An 18,673-nucleotide genomic window follows, 5' to 3' on the forward strand; every position below is an offset into this window, starting at 1 on the left:
AAACAAACAAGGCTTCAGGGTTTTAAAATTTTTAATTTAATTTTTACTTATTCACTTTACATCTCACTCACTGCCCCCCTCCCATCCAGTCACTTCCTTCTACAATTCTTCCCCCATTCCCCTTCCCCTTCTCCTCTGAACAGGTTGAAAGCCCCATGGTATCCCCACACCCAGGCACATCAAATCTCTGTGAGACTAGGGACTTTCTTTCCCACTGAGGCCAGACAAGGCAACTTAGCTGGAAGCACATATCCCAAGTACAAGCAACAGCTTCTGGGGAACCTCCCCCCAGCCAGTTCTAGTTGTTTGCTTGTTGTTTGTTTTGTTTTCCTCAACATACCTCTAACAGCTTTATGGTTAGTAAACATGCCCTCCATCTTACGGAAATGGATATTCTCGTTTTACATTTCAATTTTACTGAACATTTCTCTTCTTCTATCTTTATGTATCTTAGTGGGAACTCATAAATGAAGCTGCCTGAAGGATGAAGGGCAGGGTGCCACTTAGGATGAAACAGTCTACGTTGTATTTTTATCACTAGGTCTTGTGATTGCCTTTCATTTTAGAAATCGTAACAGCCTGTTAACCAGCCCTACCTCCATTTGCCTCCCACTCACATTCTATAGCTCTGGTCCTGGGCTGCTTCCCTAACATATTGATAACACAGTCTCCTATTGTTTACTTATGCCACAAAGATAGAAACTATGTCTTTAAATTGACATAGCAAATGAGCCAAAATCTGCAGGAATATGCTTATAGTTTTACTTAGAAATTTGCTTCACCATTCTTCCATCATAGATCTCTCAGTTGAATTGATCAGACACTTAAATAATATCCAGATACTTGAGGTATCTTCACCTCTCTGAACTTTCTTCAAGTTGTTCTCTGGGTTCTGAAGGTCCTTAGATATCGTCTTCATTTAGAGAATTGCTATGTACTCTTCATAATTCATCTCAAGCATCATTTCAAAATTATGAAACTGTAAGAGAGACTCAATATTTTTCTCAATTTATTTGCTAGAAGATCCCTAGGCAAATCTTGGGACCCAGTCAAATCTTGTGGGACACATTTAATAGAACACATTTGTGGCAAATACTAGGCTAAGTGCTGGCTTCACTATTATTGTGCTAGGAGGGCAGGACGACTTATGCAATGACCAAAGTCAAGACTGCAAAGAAAAAAAAAAGTGGGGTGGTGTTGGAGGGTGGGGAGTGTAGGTTGAGCTAATTGTCACACTAACCAATGGAACTATGGAACTCAGACTTAGTCTTGATGAGTATGGCATATAAAATAATTTAAGAATTATTGAATGTGAGTTTTCACCTTTAATAGAGAAAGCACTGTGTACTCCAGCTAGGACTGCATGGGAGTGGAAGTGCAGACTTAGAAAAGGAGACAATAAAGGCACTGTCCGTTTCTCCAGTTCTGATCTGCTCCTGTAGCAGGAGTCTAATCTGGCCGGTGTCTGCCTCCCTCTCGAGGAGAGAAGAGCCCCCATGTAAGCAGCCCTCCTATAGCAGCTTCCCTCTCCCACAGACCAGGTGGTAATTCCAGGCCTAGATTGTTTCTGGGACATGGACAGCATCCAAGTTCATTGAAGTCTATTGGTGTTGAGGCTACCATAGTTAGTGTGCCTCGATCAGGGAATGGCATTGGAATGGTATTTGACTATGGGTGTGCTGGGAACCAGAATCTCAGGCAGCAGTTCTTCTCCCATGCCCCTTTGGGCTCTCTGTTCTGTCTGTAACCATGAGGCTCTTTTGTTTGATGATTGCCTTCGTCATCGTCTTAGCCATATGAGGGTCCCTGGGGTCCCCATCCTTCCCGGCTACTTTGACTCTGTGCTAATCCTGGAGCTGGGGCATGCAAAGCTTTACCACTAAACACAATATTTCTCTCTCTCTCTCTTTTTTTTAAATATCATTCTTGGATGTCAATTGAACTTACTCTATTTTTTTGCACAGAAGACAATTCTCCTCTTCCCATTCGTTGTCCTGGCCTCTGATAGTTCATACTTGGTTTTGATATCTCCTGTGCAGGACGATCAGCTGCTATTTTAGTGTTTGATTACTTGATGTTCCATGACCAAGGCACTGTGTCATTAGCAAAGCCCAGTAGCAGTACAGAAGCTCTTTCTCACATGCCATGCCAGGCTCTATTGTAAATATCATGATCTTGCTCCAGATACACAAGGCCTGTGTTGCTAATCTACTCCTGAGGTTTGGCAAAAGCACCTCAAGCCATCTTTTACCAGGACTGATGACACCTTATTTTATATTTGGTTTCTAAGACTCATGCTAATATCCACAGATGCATTTGAAGATTTCCCATTTCCTGCAGTACAGTTATCTAAGAAAATAAAGGCATGTCTCTTTCAAAAAAAAAGATTAAATAGGACTTCATTATACACTTGCTGAAAGATCTCAGGTTTCTTTCGTGTATACTGTGTGAACAATGGCTTGAGCCAGAAATTGCATGAGAAATCTTTAAATTAGTTAAGAAACATCAGCCTTTGGACCATCTAGTTCTACTCTAATCATGAATATTTAAGCTGAATTATAATATACCATGTACCTGGTACTTTGCCTTTAAGAACACATCTCTGAACACAGCCCACAAAATCAACTCTGCAGGGATTATAGGAACAGGCCTATAGAGACTGAAGTAGCAACCAGAGAGCCTACATGTGTCTACACTAGGTCCTCTACATACATGCTATAGTCACTTAGGGTGGGGTTCTTGTGGGACTCCTACCAATGGGAGTGGCCTGTGTCTGACTCTTTTGCCTGTTCATGGGGCCTTTTTTTCCTCACTGGCTTTTATCATCCAGCTTTGATAGGAGGGTTTATGCTTAGTCTTTTTGCATCTTGTTATGTTATATTTGGCTGATATCACTGGGAGTCCTACTCTTTTCTGAGTGAAAACAGAGCAAGAGTAGATCTGAGGGAGAAGGGAGGTTGGGAAGCTATAGTCAGAATGTATTTTGTGAGAGAAGAATAATTTTTAAAAAATTAAAACTGCATCTCTACAATTTTCTACAATAAGATCTTCTGGCAGTTGATGCAATGATTATACACACTTGGTTCCCTTCATCTAAGCGCTGCCATATGGCCCTGGCGGTTTCGGATTCTTATCCATTCTACAACGAACTTTCCTCCTGTCAGTCTTGTAGGAAAGAAGAGAGCTGGCTTTTAGATTTGCAATGACATGTGCACTTCTCTGATAAGCTCATTTTTGATGACCAGTCCATGAAATATCACTTGGGGCATCATCCAGACTTATAAGTCTATTCTAGCATGACTGTCTTTGAGGTTTTCAATTCTTTTCTGTCCTATCGGCTAAAAGGTTTCTGACACTTTGGTGACTCTTGATGTGGGTCATCTTTCTCCCATGTTTTCAGAAGTCCTTGGAGTTACTAGTTCAATCATTTTCTAGGGTCTATCCCAGAATATAAAGTCATCTACATTTTGAGAGAATGCTCTCATATAAATTTTCCTGTATTTAATTTCATGATTTGACATAGGAATTAAGGACTCAAAATCCAGTCCTTTCAAACACATGGTGGCTAGTTCTTACAGCTCCATTAGAGGACAGTCTCTTTTTGTTCCTTATGGAGTCCAGAGCCCACATGATCCTCACTGGATCAAATATTGACTCAACCTAGGTTATAAATATATTGGAGGTGGATGGACCTTAAAGTTGATATTCTTATCAATCAAGAGGCAGTAGTAGGAATTATTCTTATTCAAGAGCCATGGTTGTGAGAATGACTCTTCTTGCACGGATTGACCAGTTAGCAAAGACTGTATCTCTAAAGAGCTGTCTCAGTACTTGAGTTTCCTGTAGACCATTTCAGAAGTCTCTGCTTCACTTATGCATTTCAGCTTCTTGATCTGGCAGCCTTGGCTTCCTTTTGTGCTCCTAAGTGTTATTTCCTAAGAAACTCCTATGCAATCTCCTTGCACGCACATTTCTCCTTCAGGGTGTGTTTCTCAGGGACTCTAAGCTAAGAAACCATCTACCTTTCATTTGTCCTTTGATTTCCCAGTCTTCCCTATGTCCCTCTCCAAATTGTAGAGGCAATATTAAAATCCATTTACAGGTAGAAATAACATACTGTCAAAGGCCATGCAGAATACTGAATGGGGGCATGATGAGCCACATCTTTGCAATGAGAAGAAGTGTCAGATGTTTTAAAGGAGGGTAATACTAACAGAGTAAGCTTATTTACAGGAGAAGAGGGTGGGAGTCCAGAGGAGAGAGGTGGAGAAACTAACAAGAGAGAGAGATGGGAAGAGACTTGGCATCCAAAAGGTTGATGTGCAAGAAGAGTAGCTGAAGGGATGAGCATGCAAAGGGAAGCCTGATTAACGGAGCAGCTCCCTATAAGCAGTCCCACAGTGGCGGCATGTTAGGAGACTGCCAATCAGAAGATCTTTTAGGGGCTGTGCTGCAGAACATTCAACCTCGATGAGAACTGATAGAACACCTGGCGCTTTATGCTCTTGGCTGAGCCGCATTGCGCCTCATTAATGGTGTATCAATTCTCTTTCTTCCCTCTGTGCAACATTAAAAACTGGAGATGAAAGCACGCCATTCTACAACATATTTGGCTCAAAGAAAAAGATGCTACCCGGGACTACAAAAGATCTTTCTTTAATGAAACTTTAATTAAACTTTGCTTTAATTTGGATCACAATGAAGAAAATAGGGAACTTTTCATGTTGCCTCAAGTAGAGAATGCTGATGTCCCCTGTGAATAAAGCATTGCATTTCAGCATCTTATACTCCTTTGCCAGTTTCAGTCCTACTGAAAGTCTGCTGTGACAACACAATCATTTGTTTGTCATTACCTCTACAAATCAATATGTCTCTCAGGCAGATACGTTAGAAATATATGTCTCGTGTGTGTGCCCTCTGAGATGTTAATAGAAGTACTGGTAATGAGAGGAACAAAGCCAAGGGACATAAAATCCAAGTAGGTCCCTGTTCTTTTCTTGGAGTTAATATAATTATATCTGCTATCAAGAAGGCACCAAATGGGAGTATAGAAGAAATAGGAAATGACAATATTCTGAAAAGTTCTTAAGTGCTAAATATCTCAAAGTATCTACAAAGTTCACACCTGAAAATGTTGAGTCCAGAAATGACTCAATTGCAGCATATTGTGTTTGGACTCTGGGCAATTTCCAAATGTGGAAGTTGTCCATAGGAGTGTGTTGACTCTTCACTGAGTGGTGGTCAGTAAGCTCAAATTTACCCTTGACCACAGACCTTTGCCAATAAGAACAGAAAGTGTCTTCATCTGTACAGAGTACAAGAAAGTTTGCTAAGTTTTGAAAAAGAACTCAATTGCGACTTGTATATGGAAGACTACACTGGGTGTGTTTCCTAGAGAAAGGAAAAGAAAGATACATTCTGACCTTCACCACTGAGAAATACTGTTAGTTGGCATTGTATTAAAAAGTGTTTTCTAAAGAAGAAGGATCAATGGAGAATATATATATATATATATATATATATATATATATATATATATATATCAAATGGTGATTAGTTATATTGGCTTGCAAATTAAGAGGGGAGTATTCCAAAGGTGACCATCTATATACTGGAAAGGCAGAGGGCCCAGTAACTACCTTATCCTTCCAGAAGGCTGGGGGAGTCCAGTCCAACCCAGCACTCAAATCCTAGATCTTTCCCTGAGAGTTACTGAGACTGAGTCCACATATAAAATCTGAAGAAGCTGGAGTTTGATGGCAGCAGCAGTCACTAGATATACTTTCTTATGCTGAAGATTTAAGGGCAGCCAGCCTCACAATTGTTCTCCCTCAGAACTCTTTAAATCTGGGTTACCTGTTAGTCAGTGCTGCACACTGTGTGGGAAGGCTTTCCTCCTTAAACTAATACTCCAGCAACCCCCTCATCAACACCCATCAAAACCGTATTTCATCCAAACATACATTTCTAATCTATTTTTGTTCCAATGGGACAAATCCAGGAAAAGATGGTTTTCTAACTCAGTTTAAAGTATCTGTATATAATAATTCTTGTGTCATATCCAGTTTCCTAGATTTTTCGATAATGTTTTTATAGGAACACAGCCATGTTTGTAATTTATGTTTTGTCTATGAATGCTTGCACATAATAAAGGCGGGACAGTGCTACTGTCAGAAAATACAGCTCACACAGTGTATTTATTACTGGGCGTATGTTATATTCATTGTACGTAGTGATAGGTTTCATAAAGACATTTGCATACAAGTATATATTATCTGCTTCTTACAAAGCAAACACTTAAATCCTTGCTGAAGGAAAATAACTTGTATTTGAAAGCAGATTCAAGGCAGGGCCAAGTATCAGTAGCAGAATTATGTACTAACCAGAGGAATCACTCTGAGGTGGAGGCACATGCTACTTACATTTTATTTTCACTTATATTTATGAAAGCCTCTGGTCAGAGTAATTACTTTAAATATGTATGTAATTTACATTTGTTTAGTTGTAAAATAAACATGTAAGTGTGTGTGTGTATGTGTGTGTGTATGATGTATATTTATTACTTACAATTTGATTTGTGAACATTACCACACTGCAGCCCCGCCATTAACACGAATACATTCGATTAGTACCTTGACAGCAACCATATTATTCTTCCAGGCTCTAAGTTATTTGTGGATTTCAATAGAGTGAGCACAAGACTGCTTAGGGGATAACAAAAATTCTCCAAGAACATAGGATGAGATTAGGTAATAATAAAGAAGCTCTCACGCATGCCTTGGGCCATTCTCTTAAGCCCACCTATTTACAATCTCACTTGCAATGTCCCATGTTGTTCTCTTCTTGACAGTAGGGTAAATGTTTCTGGACTACAGATCTATAGCAATTGTATGTGGATCAGAAAACACTGAAGTATCACATGTGCTGTGAAGAGTAATACCTTAGTCCTTAAGCATGATATACTTCACCAAGGCCTAGAGTGGGTAAGGTGTCAATTAACAAAGAGAGTCTGCCACACTCTCCGATTGCTGTGATCGCTTCTCACATGTACTGGGTAAGCAACCATGGTCTGAAGTCTCTAAAATGTGAGCCACAATAAACACATCCTTCCTTAGCTGGCTTCTGTCAGACATTTCTGTCACAGCAATGGGAAAGTAAATTAGCACGTTGCCTTTAATACAATATTATTTTGAGTCATTAATGAGACAAATGTTGCATTGTGAGCCTCAGACTTTAATAGCAGGAATCAAAAAGAGTCTAAAGAGAGACTACATGCAGCCTTCCTCCCTGAAAAGCAAGAAAATATGAGGCATGCTTCTCCTTTCAGGGCTTATGTCCACTTTTAACAGAAGGCAGAAAAAAAGAGATGAATTAAATCACTGAATATAAACTGAAAAATCTTTTCAAATTTCAGAATTAATCAAGTATAAATGCATTTCTAAATGCATGAGAGAGTCTGGATTGACAAACTTCCATATTCTATCACCAGCTGAGATGAGTTCAGGAGATAAATTGGAGAAAGCTTAAAGGGAATATTTATGTATATGTGGGTGTGACTGTGAGATTCAAGGTAGTCCATGAATTATCCGACAAGCATTGACTCCCTACTTTTGTATTTTTGTCACACAATGGGAATTGCGCTGATGATAGATATTCAGGTGACTAGAACTGAAAGCAAAAGTTGCTCTGGTAACCAAGTATTTTCTACGACATATGAGTCAAAGGTCTTGAGTTTCTTGACTTCAAAAACCTCTTCACTACATAAAGAAGGAAGCAAAAGCCCCAAAGGGGCCTTAACCTTGCCCGTTTTGTTGTTGTTGTTTTGGGTTTGTTTGTTTGTTTGTTTTTGGTTATTTTATTTATTTACATTTCAAATGTAATCTCTTTTTCTGGTGTCTCCTCTGCAAACCCCCTATCCCATCCTCCTCTTCCTGCTTTTATGAGGGGGCTCCCCCACCTACCAACCTTGCCATTTTCAAAGAGTAAATTCTTCACAGAAGTTAATTAGAAAATAATTTGCTAATTGTGACCAATGTATTATATATGAATGAATCATGAAAATATGAGTATATACACACCTCAAGACATATTGCAAAATTATAGCAACAAATAAACATCATACTTATATATATATACACATATGTATATATGTATGTATGTATGTGAGTGTATATATACATATGTACATATGTACGTATGTACGTATGTATATATGTGTATATGTGTATATGTGTATGCATATACATATTCATTATTCACTCATCAATTGAAGAGCTTTTGAAAAGATCATTTTTTTGAATGTTTTTGTTGTTTTCGGGGGTAGTTTTCTTTTTTTTTTTTTTTTTGACTTTTTATGTTTTGAGCTTTTTATCCATTCTAGATATTAATCCTCTGTCAGATATATAGCTGGCAAAGATTGCCTCTCATTTGTGGGCTTTTTCTCCACTCAGTTAATTGCTTTTTTAGCTGTGCAGAGGCTTTTTGGTTTTAAGAGGTCCTGTGTATTAACTGGGGCCCTCATTCCTTGTCAAATGTGGTCCTAATGAAAAAGCCCATTCTTACATCTGTATCCCCTGGAGCACTGCCTATGTGTTCTTCTAGAAGTTTCACAGCTTCACTTTTCACTTTGATCCATCTGGGTTAATTTTTGTGCTACGGAACAGATACAGGTCTATTTTCATTCTTCACATTTAAACTCCACATTATCCTCGCATCACTTGCTGAAGATGCTTTCTTCTCTCTTTGGAATTTTTTTTTGTCAAATATTAAATGGCTGGAGTTACATGTATTAATGTATGGCTCTTATCTTTTGTTCCATTGGTCTACATATCTATTTTCATACCCATACCATATTCTTTATATTATTATAGTTTTGCAGTGTGTCTTGAAGTATGTAGTGTCAAATCCTCCATCATTGCCCTTTTTGCTCAAGATTGTTTTGGCTGTTTAGGTTTTTTGTTTGTTTGTTTGTCACTCTATACATATTTTATGATAGGCTTTTTAAAATCTATTTCTATGAGAATGAGATGTTAATTTTCATTGAAGTTTCACTGAATTTGTAAATGCCTTTTAGTAGGTTGATCATTTTCACCATGTTCTACTCGTTGATGAGTGTAGTACATCTTTCCCTTTTTTTATTAGATATTTTCTTCATTTACATTTCAAATGCTATCCTGAAAGTCCCTATACCCTCCCTCCACCCTGCTCCCAAACCTACCCACTCCTGCTTCTTGGCCCTGGCATTACCCTATACTAGGGCATATGATCTTCACAAGACCAAGGGCCTCTCCTCCCATTGATTGAAAACTAGACCATCCTCTGCTACATATGCAGCTAGAGACACGAGCTCTGGGGGTACTGGTTAGTTCAAATTGTTGTTCCTCCTATAGGGTTGCAGACCCCTTTAGCTCATTGGGTACTTTCTCTAGCTCCTTCATTAGGGGCCCTGTGTTCCATCCAATAGGTGACTGTGAGCATCCACTTCTGTATTTGCCAGGCACTGGTTTAGCCTCATAAGAGATAGCCATATCAGGGTCCTGTCAGCAAAATCTTCCTGGCATATGCAATAGTGTCTGGGTTTGGTGGTTGTATATGGGATGGATCCCCGGGTGGGGCAGTCTCTGGATGGTCCTTCCTTCTGTCTCAGCTCTGAACTTTGTCTCTGTAACTCCTTCCATGGGTATTTTGTTCCCCATTCTAAGAAGGAGGGAAGTATCCACTCATCCTTAGTCATCAGGAAAATGCAAATCAAAACAACCCTGAGATTCTACCTCACACTAGTCAGAATGGCTAAGATCAACAATTCAGGTGACAGCAGATGCTGGTGAGGATGTGGAGAAAGAGGAACACTCCTCCATTGGTGGTGAGAGTGCAGGCTTGTACAACCACTCTGGAAATCAGTCTGGTGGTCCCTCAGAAAATTGGGCATAGTACTACCGGAGGATCCCGCAATACCTCTCCTGGGCATATATCCAGAAGATGATCCAACTTGTAAGAAGGACACATGCTCCACTATGTTCATAGCAGCCTTATCTATAATAGCCAGAAGCTGGAAAGAACTGAGATGTCTCTCAAGAGAGGAATGGATACAGAAAATGTGGTACATTTACACAATGGAGGATTACTCAGCAATTAAAAACAATGAATTCATGAAATTCTTAGGCAAATGCATGGATCTGGAGGGCATCATCCTGAGTGAGGAAACCCAATCACAAAAGAACTCACATGATATGCACTCACTGATAAGTGGATATTAGCCCAGAAACGTAGGCTATCCAAGATACAATTTGCAAAACACATTTTTCCGTGTTCTAATGTTTTGCTTCAGAGAGTTAAAGTTTCCATTGTAGAGGTCTTTCAGTTCCTCACATGGGTTTGTTCCAAGAGGCTTTATTTCCTTGGAGGTTATTGTAATTTTGAGGGTTTTAATGATGATCTGCTGTGAGGAGAACCTTCTTAGTCTCACCTAGTTGGTGTTTTGTGTTGTTATTGTATATGTGCGGTATAGCTTTCCTTAGTTTGGAGGCATTTTCTTCTAGGATGTTGTTTAGTTTGTTATCTGTGCCATTGACATGGTATTTGTCTCCTTTATTTATTCCTATAATGTGCAGATTTGATTTCTGGTTCTTTGTTTTATTTTGCTTGTTTTCATGGTGCCCTTCACTCCCTGCAAATCTTTTTCTGGGTTTTCAAGTTTTAAATATATTCTTTACTTTTTTCCTCTAGATCTGCAACCCTATCTTTGAGTTCTAATATTCTGTCTTCTGCTGGATTCACTTGTAAGGCTTTGCCTGGAGGTTTCTAGTTGGGTTAGCCAGCTTTTCAATTCCCTCTTCATTTCTGCTTGTTCTCTTTGACGTTTCTGTCTCTTTATTGAACTCATATTTTAAATTCCAGATTACCTCATTTTCATCAGCCTTATGTTTGTGTTGGACATCATCTAAGCATTTATTCTCTTTTATGTAAGTTCATTTTCTTTAAGCTCATTTAGATATTTCTTTGTGTTTTATTTAAAGTCCTTGAATTCTTTGATGACTTTTATAATTGTTCTTTTAAATTCTGTGCCCTTGGATTTGTCTAGGTAATTATCACTAGTGAACATTTCTACAGGACTGGTGAATTTGGGGGCATGGGTACTACCTTGATATTTCATATTGTTTATATTTTTGCAATGAGACCAGGATATTTGGGAATTGCTTTGTTAGTTCTGTGTCTAATAGGAACAAAAAAGGTTAGGGTAGAACACAGGATGAATGGGGTGGGTAGAGACTGAAGATTGGAAATGACTTATGCAGAATAAAGGTGTACACAGGGAGTTGACAGTGCATGCTGTGTGAACTAGTCTAAGCTTGGAGTTTGGGAATTATTCTGGGGACTACGGAGGCTGTGCTTAAGGGAGAATCAGGCTGACTCATCTTGCTAGACCTTAGCACAAGATGTTCAAGATCTGAGAAACTGAAAAATATATTGTCCATGAAGGACCAGTAAGTTGGATATTAATGGAATGTGTCTTGACCAGAGCCTAGAGGTTGAGAGCCATGATAGCGAAGGTGCCCAGATGTGGATGAGGAAATGGATGTGGAACCTGTCTAGATCTGAGGAGTGGCTGAGATGCGTGGAAGGGACAGTCATTTAGATTCTTCTGGCTAGACCCTTGTGAACGGTATATGGGATCTGGTTGGGTGAGGAGGTTGGAATATGGCAGGTGAGAGAGTTTCTGCATCATTTTGTAAGAGAGAACAGATGGAATGGTTTAGCTTTAAACAGCAAAGTTCTGAGAGAAAACAGCAGTAGGATAGTAGCTGCCATACCAAATATTACGAAGATAGTCCTCAGAACATTCCAGAGCCTCTGCAGTTTTGTATGTTTGACAAATTCACAATTCATAGTCCTCGCTGGAAAGGGTGTAAGTCGTGTGTAGCCCTGTGTCCTGGCATACATTCAGATGAAGTCTGCTTGAAGAAGGATGTCTTTATCCCCTTCTATGTGGGTCACAACATGAAGAAAAGTGAGCACTGCTGAGGGATAATCCAGTTCCCATGACTGCTGAAGCTTCTCAATGGGTTTCCATTGGTAACTGGGGCACTTCAGAAAATGAGCCCCTGGTTATAGCAACAATTCAGGCTCAGAATTCAGGTAAGGCTTATCCAGAGAGCTTGTCCCAGGGAACAGTTGCTATTCGCTTGTATATCTGCAGAGAAGACACATTTGTGACAGATCTCAGAACTAGAGAATATATCCTAATGTGCTTATAGTCTCGTTATAGAGTTATTTGTAAAAAAGTGTTTCATCATTCTTCATATAGGTTCATTAGTGATTACAACTTATAATAGTTCTTGTCAATGTGACACAAACCAGGACAAACCTGGGAAGAAGGTATCACAAATGAAGAATTGTCTCCACCAGAGTGGCCTCTTGGCATGTCTATGGAGCATTTTATTGATTGTGCTGGATTTAGGAGCTCCCAGCCCACTATGGATGGTGCCGTTCCTTAGCAAATTAGTCTGAGCTATATAAGAAAGATACTCAGAGACTGCCCCACCCAGGGATCCATCCCATATACAACCACCAAACCCAGACACTATTGCATATGCCAGAAAGATTTTGCTTACAGGACCCTGATATAGCTGTCTCTTGTGAGGCTATACCAGTGCCTGGCAAATACAGAAGTGGATGCTCACAATCACCTATTGGATGGAACACAGGGCCCCTAATGAAGGAGCTAGAGAAAGTACCCAAGGAGCTAATGGTGTCTGCAACCTTATAGGAGGAACAATATGAACTAACCAGTAACCCCCAAAGCTGTGTCTCTAGTTATATATGTACCACAGAATGGCCTAGTTGTCCATCAATGGGAGGAGAGGCCCTTGCTCTTGGAAAGATCATATGCCCCAGTACAGGGGAATGCCAGGGCCAGGAAGCAGGAGTGGATGTGTTGGGGAGCAGTGTGGGGGAAGAGTATAGGGGACTTTCAAGATAGCATTTGAAATGTAAATGAAGAAAATATCTAATAAAAAATAAATTAAAAAAAGAAAAGAAAAAAGGATACTCAGAGGATAGCAAGCCTATAAGCAGTGTTCCTCTGTGGTTATGCTGTGGCTGCTGTCACCATGTTCCTGTTCTGACTTGCCTCAAAGATGGGTTGTAAAATAAACCCTTTCCTCCCTACATTCATTTGAGTAAGTGTAATACCACAGCAACAGAGCACCAACTAGAACACAACCTGCGTGGGCCAGGACACAAACACCTTATGCAATGAAAGCTTAATTCAGCAGTTTTAGTTCATGCAGACCCTGCCTATGTTTTTTAAAGGGCTTGGTTGACCCCTCAGAGATGCTCTTGGAGCCCCTGGAACATTGCCCTATAATAGTCTTTATGTGCCTGAGGCCCTGTGCTGAGGCACCAGTTTTATCGGATTACTTTTGTGATTTATGAAGAAAATCTAGTTTTTCCTGGGGAGGTTGGAATCTGAGTGGGTGAGGACAGTCACACCAGGGTGGCATGTCACTTTGAGTGTCTGAGATGAAAACACAGATTTCAGGTGCAGGCAATCTTCACCGCTTGACAATACTTTGTTTTAATCTAACCTGACATAGCTTGATTTTTTTTCTTCCCAACTATTTCCTTTATTTCATTTTGGCTTTGGGTTATAAATCTAAATCTCTCACATATCCCTTGGCACTCCTGAGTTCCGTGTTTAAAAATCTTCATTCGGAAGCCATTAAATGAAAGATCTCCTCTTCTTTGACCTTGCCCCTTCCCTCCTTACTAACCTTTGCCTCTGCCCTCTCACCTGCTGAGGCATTGCGAGGCCTTTTTAATTAACTTGCCTCTGACCTGTTCATGGGCTTAGTCACCCCTGTAGCAAGTTCTATTGTCAACAGTTGAGTTAGTCAGCTCAGTTTAGGCATTGAGATAGGAGGCCGATTTTCGACAGGGTAGACTCTAAGAACTATATTGCTAAAATTCCAAGCTGTTTGCCACATATTTGCCACCTCTGCCAGTCCACTGAAAGATTAAAAACAGAGCTGCAAGCAGAAGCTCACAAGTGACCCAAAGCTAGACAGGAAGCAAGCAGACAATGAATATGGTTAGTACTTTGCTCTCTCAAACACACATCCTTGGTTTGGACCACAACCGGAACACTTGGTGGACAATAAGGTTAAACCCTGACAATAAAATTTGTTTAGATCTTCAATGTATGACCCAGAAAATTCCAGCAGGTAAACTATCAACAACAACAACAACAACAAAAATGTAGCTATGCATCTTTACCTACCTAATGACACATCTTATTCTTTGGACCAGGCATGAATCCTACTACCTAGCCAAAGCCAGATATCTATGATAGGAGATCCCCAAATTAAGATTCACTCATGTGGGCAAGTTAATATTTCTGCCCAGGTGCCTACTTCAGATGTCTTACAGGTGAGGCACTGTACAGAATGGTTGACCCCCCCCAAAAAAAAATAACGCACAGATGTTACACCAGAAGTTCAAGCCACAGGGAATAGACTACGATTTTCATGCTCCTGTCAATAAAAACTATGATGAACAAAGGCCTGGCGTAACAAGTAAGTCCCTTAGGCCTCCATGACTTGCTATTCTCACACCTTGCTTTTGTCTTATTAAAATCTCATTTACCTGTTTTCTTGTCTCCGTGTTTCTTCTTTGTTTGAAAAACGTTCTAGGAGGGAGGTCCCTAACCCTAGACTGTTTAATCCCAAAACCCAGGTATGTCTTTAGGTCTCTGGTAACAAAATCAACACTCAAGATGCATTCTAATGTACACACCCTCTTCATATTTCACTTATTTCCAATCTTGGGCAGTATTCTTATTCTCAAGATGTCTCCTTCCCTATCAAGAGACCAACAAACCAAATAAACCATTCTAGAAATCTATATGGATTATATAATAATATTTCAACATTTTTATGTCAGAGAATGAGTACTTTATTCTCCAAAAATATTTGGTATATTTTCTTCTAATATTGCAATATATTTGGGTAAAATTATAATTGTGATGACATGAGGACTTTTTTGTTGTTGTTGTTGTTTAGAAGAGCCAAAAACCTTTTTTTTTCTTCAGTTGCATTGGTTTTAGCTTTCTATCAAGGCTATAACAGATTATGACAAAGTTAGTAGCTGAAAACAACATTTATTACCTGAACTCTGCTCAGGTCAGAGGCCACAGTATCCACACTGGTTTCTGTGCTGCAGGGCTCAGAAGGTCAAAGTCAAAGCTTTCACCAGCAGAGCAGAGGGACCCAGAGGACAATCAGCTCAGGGCTGAGCCCAGCTTCTCTTGGCAGAATTAGACCTTGCAGGGTAGAAATGAGGTCCTTGAATTTTGCTAGCAGTTAATGAGGTGGTAACCTGGCTCCCAGAGGCCTTTCCCTCCAGCTCTCATCTTATAGATGCGCACCATCTATAGCTCAAGAATGATGTCTGGAGTGTGCCGTGTACTTATACTCTCCCTACTTCAACTCTTCTGCCCCATGAATTTTCTAACACTGACTAGAGAAATTCTTTCCTTTAAGGAATTGCGTGGCAAAGTTAGGTCTACAACTAAAACTCAGGATCATCTCTCTGTCGGAATGTTAATAATCCTAAGTACATTCATTTGCAGTTGTTGTTGTTGTTTTTTGTCAGATAATGTAACACTTTTCTAGGTTTGGGGATTAACGTTTGAATGTGTGTGAGTAGCTGACATTCACCAATCAGTCCTGGTTTGAAAGTATAGTGACTAGAGGCTTTTCCAGGTATACCTCAATATATCTTTTCAACAATGGTCACAAGACTCTTTGAGATTGGTCATCTCTATCACTTTCTCTGCCTTAGTTTCATGTTTGTGTCCTCTTCCACATACTTGAAAAAATGGTCACTAAAGTTTTCAGTGAACTCAGGGTCAGTTAAGTAGACATTCTAAGTGTAAAATAAACATGGAACCTGTTTCATTGGATGTGAAAACACCCATCAAGGGGGAGTAGAGAGCAACCCATTCCTACTAGGTGAAGAACAACAGACCTAGATCCATGACTCCTTAAGAGAACAGGAGCTTAGAGCATAGAGAAAGTGGAACATGTGTATCTGGCACCAGAAAACATAGATATGATAATAAATATGATGTATCTCATTATTTACCATTCATACAGTCTAGGAAGCAAGCAGGTGGTATCAGCTATCACATGTTCAAATTTAAAAACATGCATTCTTTCAACTTTAACATTTACGCATGACCTGCACAGTACAGTTTGAAACCTAGATGTCATTAAGGAAGGGTATGTGAGTGGATCTATTGTGCCTATATATAACAGCAAACATAGCAATAAAACATTAAATAGTTGCACGTGGCACATGAAGTAGGGTAATTCTTCCAGAGCCGGGAGAATAAGCAATTCTCAAAGATGCCTCCTCTCGTGTCTTTTTAATTTCCTTGGGTTTTGAGTTTCCTTGGGCTCATTTTTCTCCAGATTCTCAGATGAGTATCTCAGACCCAGGAATCACATGCACTAGTGATGTAAAGAGGGAAGAAGCAATGGTAGAGAAATAACCACTTGTGTGTTTCGCAGAAGGCGAAAAATATTTATACTAACCATACAGCTTGCAGGTAGTAAAAGCCATAAAACAGTGGATCAGAGACACAGCAAAGGATTATTAGCCTGTCAATAGCTGCTCTGGATTTTGTGTGTGTGTGTCAGAAGTGTTAATGTCTTTCTCTACAATGAAATGACCAAACCTCAATCCCTAAATGTAAGGAATGGAACAGGGGTCAAAAATGCCTTTGGAATGAGACATGCACATTTCAGCAAAATACAGTGAAATAAACCCAGTGTGAGACACACTGAGGACACCAGAGACAGAACTGCCTTCCATGGCCTGGTGAGGAATAATCAGGAGTCCACAGAGAAAATAAGCAACATATTAAAGATCACAATGTTTGTGAGAGTATGAATGGAAGTATAGGAAAATGTGCATGCTTCTCGTGCACGAGAATAAATTGTCTACCTGCCTATCTGTCCACCTGCTTTCTTCAACATTGGCAAATACTTAAAAAATATAAAGTCATAAGCACAACAAGCAAAGAGATGCTAGCTGTTTAGTAATTTCCCTCATTACTTTAATATGAAATGTAATGCTGTACCTGACATTTAGTCATTAAGATAATGAGATGATAAGTTCAGGTAGCTGACCAGACAAAAATAGGAAGCATCTCTATTTATACCTATTTCTAGCAAGGGATGTTTTAATCTATTGGCCTAACACACCAGTGAGGTAAGCATTTCTAAGTCTACTGTTCATTATGCCAGAACCAATTATAGGTAGCTTTAGAATAAACCATAAAAATTATTTCCATTGAAACAGCATCATTTTTAAGGTTGAATGCGTACCTGTAGCCCTTGGCCCATAAAGGTGCTCTAAGGTGAAAGCCATTTCACTTGTAATAAAAATAATAAAAAAAAAATACCATACCTTCACTGTCTTGCATGCCTCAGTAATTGTACAAGCCTGTTATTTTCCACGTGTTATGCCTGATATATGTTCAGCAAAAGTCAAAGTTAAAAACCATAAGCATAAGTTTCAACCCATACAAATAAAATCAGTAAAATCCCAACCATGTCTGTGTCTGTATCCTGCATCCATCTCGGCTCCCAAGTGCTACACTATAAATGAAAAGGAACACTTGAAGCCGTTCACTAATTCCCTCTGCAGCCTTCGCAGCCGGATGAGTTATAGCCCAGCTGAAAGGGTCTGAAGCTTGGTGTTTTGTACTGTTCTTGTTTTGTTACATGTGACAGGTGGGGGTGTGCAAGAGTCTGAACTAAATGACGGCTTGCTCTGGGTCTGAGGCTGCAAGGCTTTTACATAGATCAGTCCTTTCCTGCAAAGTGGAGGCTGTGACGCTTCCTCAGGAGTAGTCGTATCCTACTAGACCACAGTGGAGGCCACCCTGCTGACATGCTGGGCACATTGCCCGCATCCATTCCACTAACGCTCTTCTGGCTCCTTTCCTCGCATGCTTAATGCCGAGGAATGACAGGTGCAGTGTAGACGAGGCTGGCACCATGTCTGACTGTTCCAACGGCTGGGATTTTCTGTCTGACAGGATTTACCCAGTCGTGATGGATGGTGGCTGGAAAACAAGAGAGAAGTGAGAAGGTAAAACCAACTGCTTTACACCACGGGCGTCTGTAAAATGCCCACCTATGAGACGATATGAGAGGCTCGGTATCTGACAAGAGTTGAGGGAATTAAGAGTAATTTGATTACAGGTGCTCAACTGGCATTCATTTTCCTCTTATTATCCGAGAGCCCTCCCTGGAGAGAGAGCACTAACCTTCAAGGGAGCCGATGAATGGCTCTATTAAAAGCTCTGTAGTTTGTTCATGGCTCCGTAGCATCTGACCATTTTATGAACCCAGTGGAATTGTAAATAGGAAACAGAAGAGAGAAAATGTCTTCCTCAAACACTGTACAGATGACTAGGTCTGTCTTCAGTGATTTGTAATCCAAAAGGAGACTGCACGCGCATAAAATGATGCGAGCTCATAACTGTCCCCCCAGCCAGGGGCCTGCACCTTGACGATTCCCCTAATTCAACAAACAGGCTTCTCAACTCAGTGTGATGCCAGACTGTGGTGGTTTCTTACAAAAATAAATGAGATTATTTATT

General features: G+C 40.0%; 1 long non-coding RNA gene across 1 annotated transcript; it reads right to left on the reverse strand.

Annotated features, from left to right (window-relative positions):
- Positions 1–10,985: 10,985 nt before the first annotated feature.
- Positions 10,986–18,056, reverse strand: Gm41734. The gene is made up of 3 exons (XR_877440.1): positions 17,473–18,056; positions 15,165–15,319; positions 10,986–12,190 (listed from the first exon to the last, which is right to left on the reverse strand). It is a non-coding gene; the product is annotated as a predicted gene, 41734 (long non-coding RNA).
- Between the last annotated feature and the right edge of the window lie 617 nt (positions 18,057–18,673).

This window comes from Mus musculus, chromosome 18, assembly GCF_000001635.26.
Source record: "Mus musculus strain C57BL/6J chromosome 18, GRCm38.p6 C57BL/6J".
NCBI classification, from domain to species: Eukaryota; Metazoa; Chordata; class Mammalia; order Rodentia; family Muridae; genus Mus; species Mus musculus.